We start from the raw sequence: 13,710 nt of genomic DNA, 5'->3' as shown, positions 1-13,710 counted from the left end.
GTCTCAGCCTGCTAACTTTCTCCCCTGCCTCTCCAAAGCTAGATGTCAAGCCTCAAAAGGACCTTCATTCATCAATGTCTTTACCCTTCAGGTTTTACAAGTACTCTGAGGTTAAAGAAAATATTCTTTGCTGTTACTGGGAATGCCCCATTGTCAAAGCCAAATCAAAAAGGAATTTCACTGTGGGAAAATGGTATGCGAACATACTATTTTGCTTCTTTCTGCAAAACAAAGATACTACTCAATTATGTTATTTTTCCCTAACAAAAAGCTGCCTAGAATTTAATTTCTCTCCATTTAACTAACTTACTTTTGCAGACATACAGACATATAACTGAGAAAATGCAGGGAAAGTGAAGGACTACTGGGATCACAAATGTAAGTGATTCAGCACCGAGAAACTAATTCAGATCTGGGAAGTGTTAACTGTTTTTAAGGGTGATTTCTTAGTGATCTGAGTATTTTGAAGTGAAAAAGTTATTCTTGGTCTTTGCACACAAAATGTCTCCAACCACTACCTATATTCTGCTTATGCCTTAAGAAAATGAAAATACTTTCGAATGCACCATGGTTGACATTTGAACTGTATCTTCATGGGTTTGTTTGCTTGTTTGTTTGTTTTTTCACTAATTGGTTGATCCTAATTGATTGAGCCTGGGTCTAATTGGTTGAGCCTGGGTCTTGATTGGTCCTAGATAGTCCAATTCACACGATGCCCCTGCCCCTTCTTTATGAGCCCTTCCACCATCTGCTGAGCAAACACACTAATTTTCCATTTTAAAAATCTACCTCTGAAGGCTGTTTTTCTATCCTCTGCCACTAACACAACATAAACTCAGGTAAAGGGGAAATAAGATGTGTGGTTTTTTTCGACATGCCATAGCATGGGAACTTCTGCTGAGAAAGTGGTAAATATTCTTATGCAGAAAGAGTCTGAAAGGGAAAAGCAGAAAGTTTAAAAAAAAAAAAAGTTCAAACCAGCAGTAGTAGAAGAGGGGGAAAGTACAAGCTTCAAAATATTCTCTGGTGTTACATAAAGCCTTTGAAATACAACTTTTACTTTGAAATGCAGCTGAGTCTTTAACAGTTATTCTCAAGATACTTGAGGGTGGGGGGTAAGAAAACTAAGCCCCTGGAGTGAATTAACTCCAGGAAGGATGGAACTGAGATGAGATAGCAAAGTACTGTAGAGCAGTGTTTCTCTACCATAGAATACTGGGAGTTGAAGTCCACATACCTTAAAATTGCTAAGGTGGAAAAACACTGCTGCAGAGAACAGCATTAGGAAAACATGAGTTGGTCCTGACTTTATTGAGGAACTACCTTCCACAATGATGGAATTATTTCCATGTATCTAGATGATCCTGAAAGTTGCACACTTTAACTGGGAACCCCCCTTTTCAGGTAGGAAAATGCAATAGTAAAGTTTTAATCATGGTTTAAGCTTAAACGTGAGAGCCGGTTAAATGGAGAGTTATCCAAGCACTCTTTGGCCCACTTGTGTGGAAAGTTTCTTTGGGTATGTAACTCCCACATTGTCAAATGTTTCTTGGAAAGAGCAGAAATCAGTGTTTGGATCCACGGCATTGCATGTGATATATGGTGTATTTCTGAAGCAAAGATACCTGTTATCTACAAGGTCCCCTCATTACAGTATGTGAATATAGTCTCCAGATCTACTGAAACATGCAGTATTTGCATATACAAAAATCTTCCATATACATTTTGGTGGAGAAAGGACTGTGACTGTGAACTACTTCAATGATTTTTAAGCATCAAAGCCAAACTGGGACAGTTTGTAATATAAACACATGCTTTCAGACTCTGTAATAGTTGTAATCACCTCCATCATTTTTTAATATGGAGACAACATATTTATACATTTGGAAGTGCTTTAAAAATTATCAACATGTCAATGTTAGAAACTTAAATGTGTCTTTTTGGGGGAAGGGGTTGCCTTCGAGTCAGCATTGACTTCTGGCAACTGCCTGGACAAGTCCCTGCAGTTTTCTTGGCACGGTTTTTTGGAAGTTCCTGGGGCTAAGAGAGAGTGATGGGCACATTTCATTATTTGAACAACTATCATCATTAATGTCCTGTTCTAGGAATTTGAGAGCCTAGCATGTTAAGATTTAAAACTGATATTAAACAATCAAAATGATATATTTTTAAAAAATATATAAGCATAATCATTTATAAATATCCATATAATAGTGCAAACGTATTTTGGGGGGGGGGGTGTCTTTGGGTCAGTTGTGACTAATGGAGACTACAAGTGGCTTTCTTGGCAACCCTTACTATTGGCAGAGTAGCAAAAGTGAGAAGAGACAACATGGGGAAGAAAGTCCTGCAGCTTTCAGCAATCTACCAGATGCACTGACAGTATAGACAATGTGATGGAATTGGATGTGCACTGTGCAGGACAGTGTTTCCCAACCTGGGGTGACTTTGAGTTATGTGGACTTCAACTCCCAGAATTCTTTGTAGAGGCCATATTGGCTGAGAGTTTAAGTTTATACAACACAGAGTTCCCCAGGTTGGGAAATACTGCTGTAGAACATCATAAACCATGGCCGATGCCATGTGGGCACCACCAGCTCAGCTCTGCCAAGACACTAGTAAGTTCACCCAGAACCATGACTGACTAGAAATCATTCCATCATGCTAAGATAATAGATCCTTGTTACTAAATAAGTGGCTGCAGTTTTAGATAGTGCATGTTGGCTTGACAACATTTTTCTGCCATGGCTTCCTGCCAAATTCAACCATTAAAGTCTCTGTGGCTCCATCACATTGCTGATGAGCAAACAGACCATCCCTTTTATCTCAGCAATGTTGTTAATAAGCCCAAGAATCATTTGAATTGTAATCATTCTCTTTTCTCCTCAAGGGTTAGATCTTTTGTATGTAACCTCTTTAGTTGCTGAGACCCAGGTTTGGGAGTCAGTAAGATGAACAGACCCAAAAGAACAAGAGAGGCATAAACAGCAGCAGCTTTCTTAGAAATATGCAAGCTTGTGTTTGCCTCAAACAGCATTTCCCAGTGCTTTGGCTTTATTATTTTCCACTATTATGTAGAAGAATAGTAATAATTACAGCGATGCTGACAGTCATGGGACCAAAGAATGCAGTGGTATATTTAAGCCTAAAAATAAAAGGACAGATGTTTGTAATAAACTTACTAGCGATACTGACATTTTCTTACTATTTTCAGCAAACATTTTTAGTTCTTTTCACCAACTGTGCTTCAGATTCCATGCCAGCCAAATCCAAGTCTTCTCCTATTCCTTCTTAGCAAAACATTTGCTATTCACTGCACACTGGCTCAGTTATGTTGGTGCAAACTAAACAAGTAAAGCTTCTGAAGTGCAAAGGAGCTGCAGTATTCTCTGGACATAAATACCAACAATCAATACTTGTACTAACTTGTCAGCAAGACAACAATCCTTAAACCACTTTCTAGTATTAATCAACATTAAGTCGATCTATCTGAACAGGACAAATTTCCCTACTGGTAAGTATGATATTGTTTGGAAAAATATTAAATGATGGCTTAGTACTAGCTAAATAAGCCATGGTGAACATCAAGCTTATGCAGTTCTTTATCTGCTTTCTTCTTCCCACACAGCCACAAATAGTAGTCGAAAAGCATTCCTTTCTGAAGGGTGAAAAACTATTATTAATATTAGCTACAGCAGTTGCAAAATAGCCCGTTTCTGAAGTTGTCTTGCTTGAATCAAACATTTTACAGCTGGAGGTCACATACTCTGTTTCATATTTTCTCAACTGCTGCAGGAACAGGATATTAACTCTGTGACATCTCCAGGAAGCATGGTACTGTATTTTCTGCTTTTTTTTTTTTTTTTTAGGGTGTGTGTCTGTTATTTTTAATAAAAATTTACCATGACTTTGTTACGAAATAACATTTCACTACTCAGAATCTGCTATGATTGGAACAATTTATAAGCCCAATCAATCAATTAATGGGTTAAAACATAATGGAATATTAAAAACAAAACTTTCACAGCCTTTTGTGTATGTGATCTGTCTTACTTACAAAATTCTAAGCCAGATTTTCCCAACAATGCTATCTAGTCATGTTGATATAAACTCCATGAATTCAAGGTGACAATTTTATCATCTCATAAAGAAGACCTCACTATTCAAGATGTTTATTAGGATCTTTAACCCATTCTATTCCTATGGGACCCACATAAGTAAAGGTTCTATTAGGACTACAATTCCTAGAATTACCTAACAGGATGATCAATGGTTAGGAATTCTGGGAGATGAAGAATCACATGTGGACAGCACCAAACTGAGAGTAGCATTTCATATTCTATCCAAACAAAGTTTTCTGAACAGGCTGCAACCAGGTTATTTCTCATTACAGAAATTAAGTATTGAGCATTAGCATTTTAACTTGGGCAACTCCACATCCATCAATTATATGTGTTTTATTTTAGGCTTTTCTATAACTTTCCTTAATAAACTAGACTGCTGATACAGGTATTAATTAAAGGGGGGAGAAAGCCCTAGGAGGAAGTCTTTAAATCTATTTTCCCAAGCTAAAGTAATTCATTTCTAATGAAAATTCACCTGGCTTCTTACATTTTAGCTGGTCTTATATGTGGCACCTCATTATCTATATTTGACATTTAAGCTTCTATGAATCATAAGCCTCCAAAGGTTTCCCCAGAACAATTCCCCAAAAGAACTCTACCTGTATAGTGAACAAAAATGTACTGCGCGTGGATGCAAAATGAATATAGGTATCCGTTAAAAAATATGCAACTTCTACAATACACACAACGCACAGAAACTAATGAACAGCCTACTTACCACCTTATAGCCACTGTATGTTTAGCACTACAGATTTGATCTCCCTACATATCACTCGAACCAATTTTTACAAGCAAAACATGTTTCAAATAATTTTCAATCTTCTCTACCATGTGTCTGTATATAAAGTTTTTATTTAAAGAAAATTGGCCTTTAAAGCTACAAAAACTGAAACCACATCTACCAGAGTAACTTTTTAGCAGATTTGTTTATTTATTTAGTCACTTTAGAAGCTGCTTACCCTTAAAATAAGAAAAGAGTAAAAGAACCAAACTAGTGCAGCTCTTGGAGCAATGCCCAGTGTTGCCCATGCCACAACATCCTGGACCAGCTATAGCTTCTGAGTGGTCTTCAGGGGCTGTCCCATGCAGACTGCATTGCAGGGGTCCAAACTGCAAGGTAAGTAGGGGATAAGTGACTGTCTCAACAGGCTCAGCTGGCTCAACAGATGAAGCTGTGCTCTTCAAGCAGGAGCTGTGAGTACAAAACCACCCCCATATTACACACCAGTCTTGAATAGGGAAGTACAACTCCACCCAAGACTAAAGATGGAAAGTCCCTAGATGCAGGGCCCCCCAAATCCATATCCATTTAGTCTTGTCAGGACTGAGCCTGAATCTCTTCTTCAAGAGGATGAGCTCTAGTTGATTCAAGGCTTCTGCAGGCCCTTGCTGTTTCAAGGTCTGCTGAAGTGAAAATGATTAAAGTCTGGGTTCAATGAAGGCAGCTTTAGGTTCAAATTACTGCTCAGCAATGACATTCCTCTAATCTCTTTAACTTACTGCTGGGATGTTTTTCTTCCTGGCATCCGGCATCTTCATTTTAATTCCTCCCAAATCGATCAACCCCCAATCATTTTTCATTCCATGTTCCTTCAGCATTCTTCTGTGGCTAAAGTCCTGGGCTACATTGAGCAGAATGAATAGGATCCTCATGCCATGTTATTCACAATACAGTATAGGAAGAAATTGTTCTATAGCAATTTCCCCAGAAAGACCATTTAAGAAGTAGATAGAAGATGGATGGATGGGTAGATAGATAGATAGATAGATAGATAGATAGATAGATAGATAGATAGATAGATAGATAGATAGCAGTGTAAAGGTCATATGAAAAAGTAATTGTTAAAAATAAGTTGGATGATCAGTGCAGGTGTGTTTTTTTTTCCAGATTTTTTTTTTTTCTGTGTTCAGCACACTGTAAATCTCTATAATAAAAATAATACCTTACTAATATCTGGCCTCACATAGCTATTGAGAGTTTAAATTGCTGCCTGAAGCTCCTTGGAGGAAGGGTACAATATTAAGGTAGTAAATAAATAGTTCAAATGCTGGCTGGAAATGCAGCAACTACACACACATATACCCAATTACCTCCTTAAAAAAAAGAAAGAAAGCACTATTGCCCAGGGCTAATTTGTTTACATTTTCCTCTATGATGCTGTGAAATATTACATTGTGAACAATTTGTTGCACGACCATAAGACATGCGTGCACTTCTTTGAGTACCTCTGTGACATGACAGATGAAAAATCCCCTGTAAACATCAAGATGGAGGCATTAAGTCTTGCAGGATGAAACTTTTTTTAAATAATATAATTACATTTAAAGTATTCTAATACCAGTGCCGCGTGTATAAATGAAACCTATTAGAATCCAGTTGTTCCCATAACTATTCATGTTCTGTGTTTGCACTGAACAAGCATAGCCTTCCGAAATTATTTATCAAAAGTAAGGAAAGAAGTGGCTGTCACAACAAAGGTAACTATAACAAATTGGAAGTCTTTCTCTTTGAATCACTAATGGAGTCATTTTTAGAGGACAAAACTCAGACCTTTATGCATAATGAAATTTAAATACCCTTATAGCAATGGCCTTGTTAAGTCTATGAGAGGCCTCAGGGCAGAATTCTTATTTGAGCCCTACCTCCCAGTTTCTTCCTATTGAGATCTACGTCAATGCACTTTTTCCTCTATTGTTTGCCACTGGTAGTATGGGAGGAAACCCAGAGACTAAAATAACTCTTGGGATTATATTGTAACTAATTTTTTTACTGTCTTAAATAAAAAGGGCTAATCTGTTATACCAAAAACTGATATATAATTGAATGGAGTCTATCTCATGTATGGGCTCAAGCCCATTGCCCCATTATTCACTTCCCAATGTAAGGAGGCTCATTTACAGTATAATCCTATACACCTTTATTCAGAAGTAAATCCTATCAAATTCCCTGGCAATTATTCCCAGATAAGTGTGCACTGAGAGTCATTTTGGTGTAGTGATTAAAGGCACCAAGAGACTATAAATTCTAGGCCTCTCTTAGGCACAAAGTCAGCTGACTGACTTTGGGCCAGTCATTCTCTCTCAGCCTAGTCTCCATTAGTCAAGACTGACCCAAAGACATAAAAAAAAAAAAGTTTCCACTATACATGAATATCTATAAATGATTGTGCTTATATTTTTTTTTTAAAAAAATCACTTTGAACATTCAATATCAGTTTTAAATTTTACCATGCTAACCCCTGAACTTCCTAGAACAGACATGAATGATGACAGCTGTTCAAATAATGAAATGTGGTACTCTTGCAACAAGACTTGTAAGCTACAAATTTTGGGCATCAAACTTCAACATCTCAGAAAGTTGCCAAGTTGAGGAGAATAGTGGACAGGAATACAGTGAGAGTGGAAAGGCCCAGGTACAACCCTTCACCGAACAATGAATTTCACTGGCACTGGGTCTCTCATTCTATTTCAGCATAATCCACCTCAGAAAATTGTTTAACTGATAAAAAGAATTGAGAAAATTATGATGGCTGAGATCCTTGGAAAAAAAGCAGGATATAAATGCAATAGTAAATAATGAAGAAAAGCTAGTAATATTATAGTTATAGATGCAATGCAACCTCTGTTCAGCAGAACTCAATACTATGGACTTCAGATGCAGTGGACAAAACTCCTGTTGTGTTTCCATTATTTTACATATTTTGCATAGTGATGCTATGATCCAAATGATGCAAATGTCTTTTGCATAATGACATCATTGTTATGGATGACATGCTCTCCAATTTAACAGCACAATCAAGAATAATAGACTGAGCCCTCCCACAATTGGTCTGTTAAATGAAGATCCAACCATCAATGAACAGTTTCAGATAGTAACTGTTCACCTATCTTATTCTGTTAAACTAATAGGGAAAGGGTAGAGAGACAATGGAGGCGAATATGTGTAGCTCAGGGTTGAACTGTGGAGTCCTTGGGGTTCTCTCAGCTTGGTTCTTTTCCTGAAAACATTTCACTACCCGGCTAGGTAACATCTTCAGTGCTAAAATGGGATGAAATGATGAAAATTCCTTAATTGCACAACACATGGACAGACTCAACCGCAGTTTTAACTGGGAAACTGTCAGCATTTTTTTTTTTTTTGGTCTGCGCTCAGTCATTGCTGACCCTGCAGTGACTGCTTGGACGAGTCCTTGCAGTTTTCAAGGCAACTGTTTTTCGGAAGTGGTTTGCCAGAGCCTCCTTCCTAGGGCAGAGCCCAGCTGGCGAGCGCAGGAGGCGGGGTTTCCGTTGCTTCGCGCCCTTTTCGGGCACGCGCGGTTTTTCGCGCTTACCGGCAACTGCTCCCAACTCCTTTTTTGCAAGGCGCCGCCAGCATTTTTCCTCCCACCAGAGTGAGAGTACCCATTTATCTACTCACATAAGTTTTCGAACTGTTGGGTTGACAGGAACTGGGGAGGAAACAGGAGCTCACCCTGTTTAATGCGAAGGCTGGACTCGAACCGCTGAAGCGTCAACCATTTCTGGCCGGCAACTTTCAGCGTCATTAAGCCGCTGCGCCACCGCGTCCCCCTGTCAGCATTTTAGACCAAGCCAAATCCAAATATGCAAGAGAATTCTTGGAAGCCTCGTATTCAGATAAGACAGCAGTTAACAGACACATAGAGGTAAACAGCATCTACATACTATTCAAAAGAGACAAAAGATCAGAAGATCGCCTCACCAGCATTCAATCACCAGCAACCATCTCCAGCAACCATCACCCAGATAAGCAAAGGTCACCACCAGGCACACAATCAAGCAGTCAACATATGCTAATCAAAGAACTACCAGAGGAGGAAAACAAAACCCCCACCCCCACCCCCACCAGCACTGGCAAGGCAGGCCATAGCAGATAAATAGAGAGCAAACCTCATCCCATTTTAGCATTGAAGATGTTACCTAGCCGGGTAATGAAACGTTTGCAAGAAAAGAACCAAGCTCAGAGAACCCCAAGGACTCCACAGGGTAGAGAAAGCTAGTTACAAGCCTGTTACATCCAAAGCCCATTTTCCCCCACCCTAGTTTATACAGAGTTTCCTTGCTGATAAATCTCTCACCATGGGCTGTATGAACCCGCTGCTTATTCTTTCAGTAAAACAATATTTGCACTGATTACATCTGGATGAGCACAAGAAGCATCTAGAAACATCCTCTGGAGGTAGACGTAATACAAGAGATGAATCATAGTTCAGGCAACCACAGAACTGTACACCTTTTCTATTTCTGCATTCTTTTGCTAAAAGCAATTTTCTGTGCACATCACAGGAGGCTTTTGAGCATAGCAAAGATTCAGAACCAGAGAAAAACTCTGGCAGGCAAGCCTTGTGCCTTTCAGGTGCTGACTGGGTTTCTTGGATTAGAGGTATGAAAACTAAGTCATGCTGGGGGGCAGAGAGCCAGTATGCTGCTGCAGTCACAAGTGAACATTTTTTTATCTAACGGAGCCTGTCATTTTTGCCATACACAGCCTTCTCTATTCTAGCGATACAGAGATAGAAAAATTGGTGTGGACCAAATGGAATCCTAAGGAATCTGCTGCTCTTTTCAAGATAGAGAAGCTGAATAAAACAATGTTGCATTGATGGCAATTAACCCCATACACTGAGTCCTCAGTCTTTTGGGCCAGGAATTTTTAAGATCATGTTGTGGTGGGTCTCATAAATTTGCTTCCAGGGAGGAGAGGGACTGCTGTTCACATAATGGCTGCTGGGTGAACCATTGCAAACACCCATTTACCAAAAGCAAAGTGGGAACACCCTTTATTCCTTCAATCCTATCAGCACCCATTTTACTGTGTCTTTCTTCTGGGTGGGAGGAACATATCCTAAGAGTGCAATGAGCTACAGTTAGCACTTTATCTTTTAAGAATTCTGTTGAGCCTATGGATAATTTAGGGGGAAAGTGATACTAGAGGTAAGGTTTTGGGAGACGGGATCAGGCCATCTTCTAAACTATTCCTATTTTAATTAAGGAAACTTTAAACAAATTAATTCAATTTTGGCAAAGGAGCTTGGCAGGGAAATCCAAATGTTCTCAGAGAACGAACTACCCTCTTCATAATCTAAAGTGGGGTTCATACCTAGTAATTCATATTACACACATTTTGGCATTTAGTTTGGCTGGGCATTAACAATCCCTGATCACAGTGAATGAAACATAACCTTAACTGCTTATTAGAATAACTGTGTTCCACCCCTTAGAGCAGTTTTTCTCAACCTCAGCAACTTTAAGATGAGTGAATTTTAATTTTCAGAATTCCTTAGCCAGCCATGCTGGCTGGGGAATTCTGGGAGTTGAAGTCCATACATCTTAAAGTTGCTGAGGCTGAGAAACACTGCCTTAGAATATAGTGGAATGGAGATCAATGGAGATCTAGGAGATGGCTGAGAATGGAGGAGGAGTTGCCACTACCTTATCCAGCCCTATGACATTCAATATAGTATATGATGTATTGCCAATGACAAAGTTGTCCATTACAAATAATGATGTCATTGGCAAGAGTTTGCGTAGGGAACCGCTGTCTCCTCTCCACATCAGAACCAGGGAGATTTCTGATATTGCAAGAAGCCACTTTTTGGGTGACTTGCACAAAATAACTGACTTTCTTCTACAGGCCTCCCTTTTGAAGGAATCCAGAGAAGACTAGCCTGCACACTACCATCACTCTTAGAAGCAATAATGGCAAATTTACACAGTGGATGATTTCCCTTAATAAATTATGCCTTCCAGAGTGGTAATCACTTTAGATATCCCCTGAAAAACATCTGCAGCATGTTGATTAATTATCTTTGAGGTAGAGTTTCACAGAAAGATTGCACTGTTTTGTTTTGTTTTTATGATGCAGGTATACAACTTGCAAATGAAGTTTTAGAAAGTTGGCAGCCAGCTTCCCAAAAATGGGCAAACAATAAAATTGAAACTTATCTGAGAGAATGTGAATGTAATGGAAAAGATAGACTGATTGTCATTAAGGTACTTAATCAGCTGATTAGAATGCAAGATGAACTACCACATACTACTTTTTCATCCTCAAGAATGCATTTAAAAGTCACACTTTGAAAAAAAAACTGTTTTTCCCCAACAAAGTGTATCTCTATTAACTCTAGTCCCTCCACAGGGACATATGAAGATAGAAATGTTAATATTAAGCAATCACAGAAGGTGTCACCCCATAATTAAGTTACTAAATGCACTGACTAATTTCAATAGGTAAGAAAAATGGATAGTTGATTTTTCCCCCTTATACATATCTTTATACTATATTTCTATTGGATTCCTTCTACCATTTCTATTTCTCCTTTGTGACACTTGACCATGATTTGTCCCATTAGTACACAGTAATGTGCAGACAAGTAGTTGCATGTCAGGTATCAAACATCCATATCATAGATACATGTAGTTTTTATAGGCTGTTTGCTGACATCTGCCATTTTATTAAGTGACTCTTTTGAACATTTTAAGGTTGTTATTTTGCCATTTCTGCAGAATATTTTTAGATTTTACAAGGTACTGGGAAGCCATGACATTATTTGGGAACATATAAATCTCAAGTTTTAAACTCAAAACTCAAAGAGTCAGTTTGGTCTAGTGGTTAAGACACCAGGATAGAAAGCAGGAGACTGTGAGTTTTAGTCCCACTTTAGGCATGAAAGCTGGCTGGGTGACTTCGAGCCAGTTGCTCTCTCTCAGCCCAACTCACCTCACATGGTTGTTGTTATGGGGAAAATAGGAGGAGGAAAGAGTATTAGGTATGTTCACCGCCTTGAATTATTTATAAAAATAATAAAGGTGGGATAAAAAATCTAAAAAAAAAAAAAGTTCACATTTTGAGTGGGATTTGTTTTTTCTGATCTTGAGATCTTGACTAGAAGAGCCATTTATAACATGTGACACCTGTCTGTGTGTATGTGTGTGTGTTTGTGTATATGAGTTCTGCTTTTTATTGCCTGTAACAGTGGAAAGTAAGTAGCACCCTATATAATCCGTATATTTTAATGTTGATGTATATAGCCTTAATAAAGAGATTTATGTGGTTTTCTTGCAGCTTTGTGTATAACAGGGAACATTTAAGGCCAGCAAAAGTAAATTAATGCTCACATCTATATCCTGAACACAGGATCTTTGGCTAAGGGCTATAGCAGAAATCAGCTTTATGACTGATTGTATTAAAATAGTAATAATAGTCTCCTATTATCTGGTCCTGCTTTCAACCTAATGATGCCAAGAATAGATCAATAGAACCATCTACATTGTGAAAGGCAGCTTGTGGTCCTCTAAATTTGGCAGAACCACTACTCCCACAAGCTCTAGCTGTCATGCCAGTGGTAAGGGATTCTGGAAGTAGTGCCACATTTGGAAGTCCACAGATTGTCCATGTGTGCCCAACACTGAGCTATGACTGCTGCCATGGATTTGAACAACTATCTTATCATCAATGGGCAATTCCTATGTGACCTAGCTGGATGGTGAAATGCAAATCCTTTCACCTTCTGAAAGAACAAAAGCTTTAAAAATGCTATGTATAGAGAAATTGCCTGGACTTTTAAAACTCCATGCATATGTATTTGCTATTCTTTATTTTAAGCGGTGATAGCCCATGAAATAAACAAAGAAACAACCTCAAATAATTTATATTATGATTTGGATTTTGCTCTATATTATTGCTACTTTTTAATTAAAATGTGGGCAGCTTGGGTTACTTAGATGGCAGTTAGTACATGATAAGTAAATACATGTTAAACTAAATAGCAATTAAAGAAATTCTTTAACTAATAAATATATGATCAATTTACAAATAAACAAACTGGGAATTTCCTTCCTGAAACAATATGGAATTTCCAATTTCTTATGAAAACAATATGTACCATTTAATAATTATTTAACCAAGAATTTTTTTATTTAGTAACCCACCTTAGGCTGTAACCTTGGTCAATCTATAATTCTTATTAAGTATATGTTAAGATGTAAAATGGATTTCCAGTCATGCTGGATTTAACAGTTGGATAGGTCTCTTGATAGTTCTGCTGTTTGCACTGTTTATATCTCAGCACATTATCTGCATTATTATGACTAGCTTTCTTAAAAGGAGTTGGCAAAATGATTAATGACCACATACACTCAATGGGTAATAATACCTAAACCTTGATGTTCCACCTTGTATTTTATTACTTTTTCCCTGTTTAGTTCATTATAATCTTTCCTCCCCAGTTGTTGCATTGCTCAGCTAGTGGACACTCAATAGCTTAAAACAAACTTCTAAAAAAATCTGCTGCTGAAGTGTTGATAATGATTATGTTCTGCTCCATGAACAAATTGTAACTTCAGCAATTCCCCTAGGAGGGAAAGCCATTAATAGGTGAAAGAAATAAAATCAACTGCCAAGAGCAACTAGCTAATGGAATCCTGAACACTTGAAACACAAGGGGATCGAACTCCTAGCACACAGTTCAGAGTACTGAGCATATAACAGGTATTTAGACTAAGGATGATTCAAAATGTCCATATGGATTTGGGAGGACAAGAAAAAAGAGGCTTTCAGGTGGGCTAA

Source organism: Python bivittatus, unplaced genomic scaffold (assembly GCF_059951505.1).
Source record: "Python bivittatus isolate LINGU-HERP-01145 unplaced genomic scaffold, Pbiv_v1 ctg000850_np1212, whole genome shotgun sequence".
Classification (NCBI taxonomy): Eukaryota; Metazoa; Chordata; class Lepidosauria; order Squamata; family Pythonidae; genus Python; species Python bivittatus.
This window is presented reverse-complemented; position numbering follows the sequence as displayed.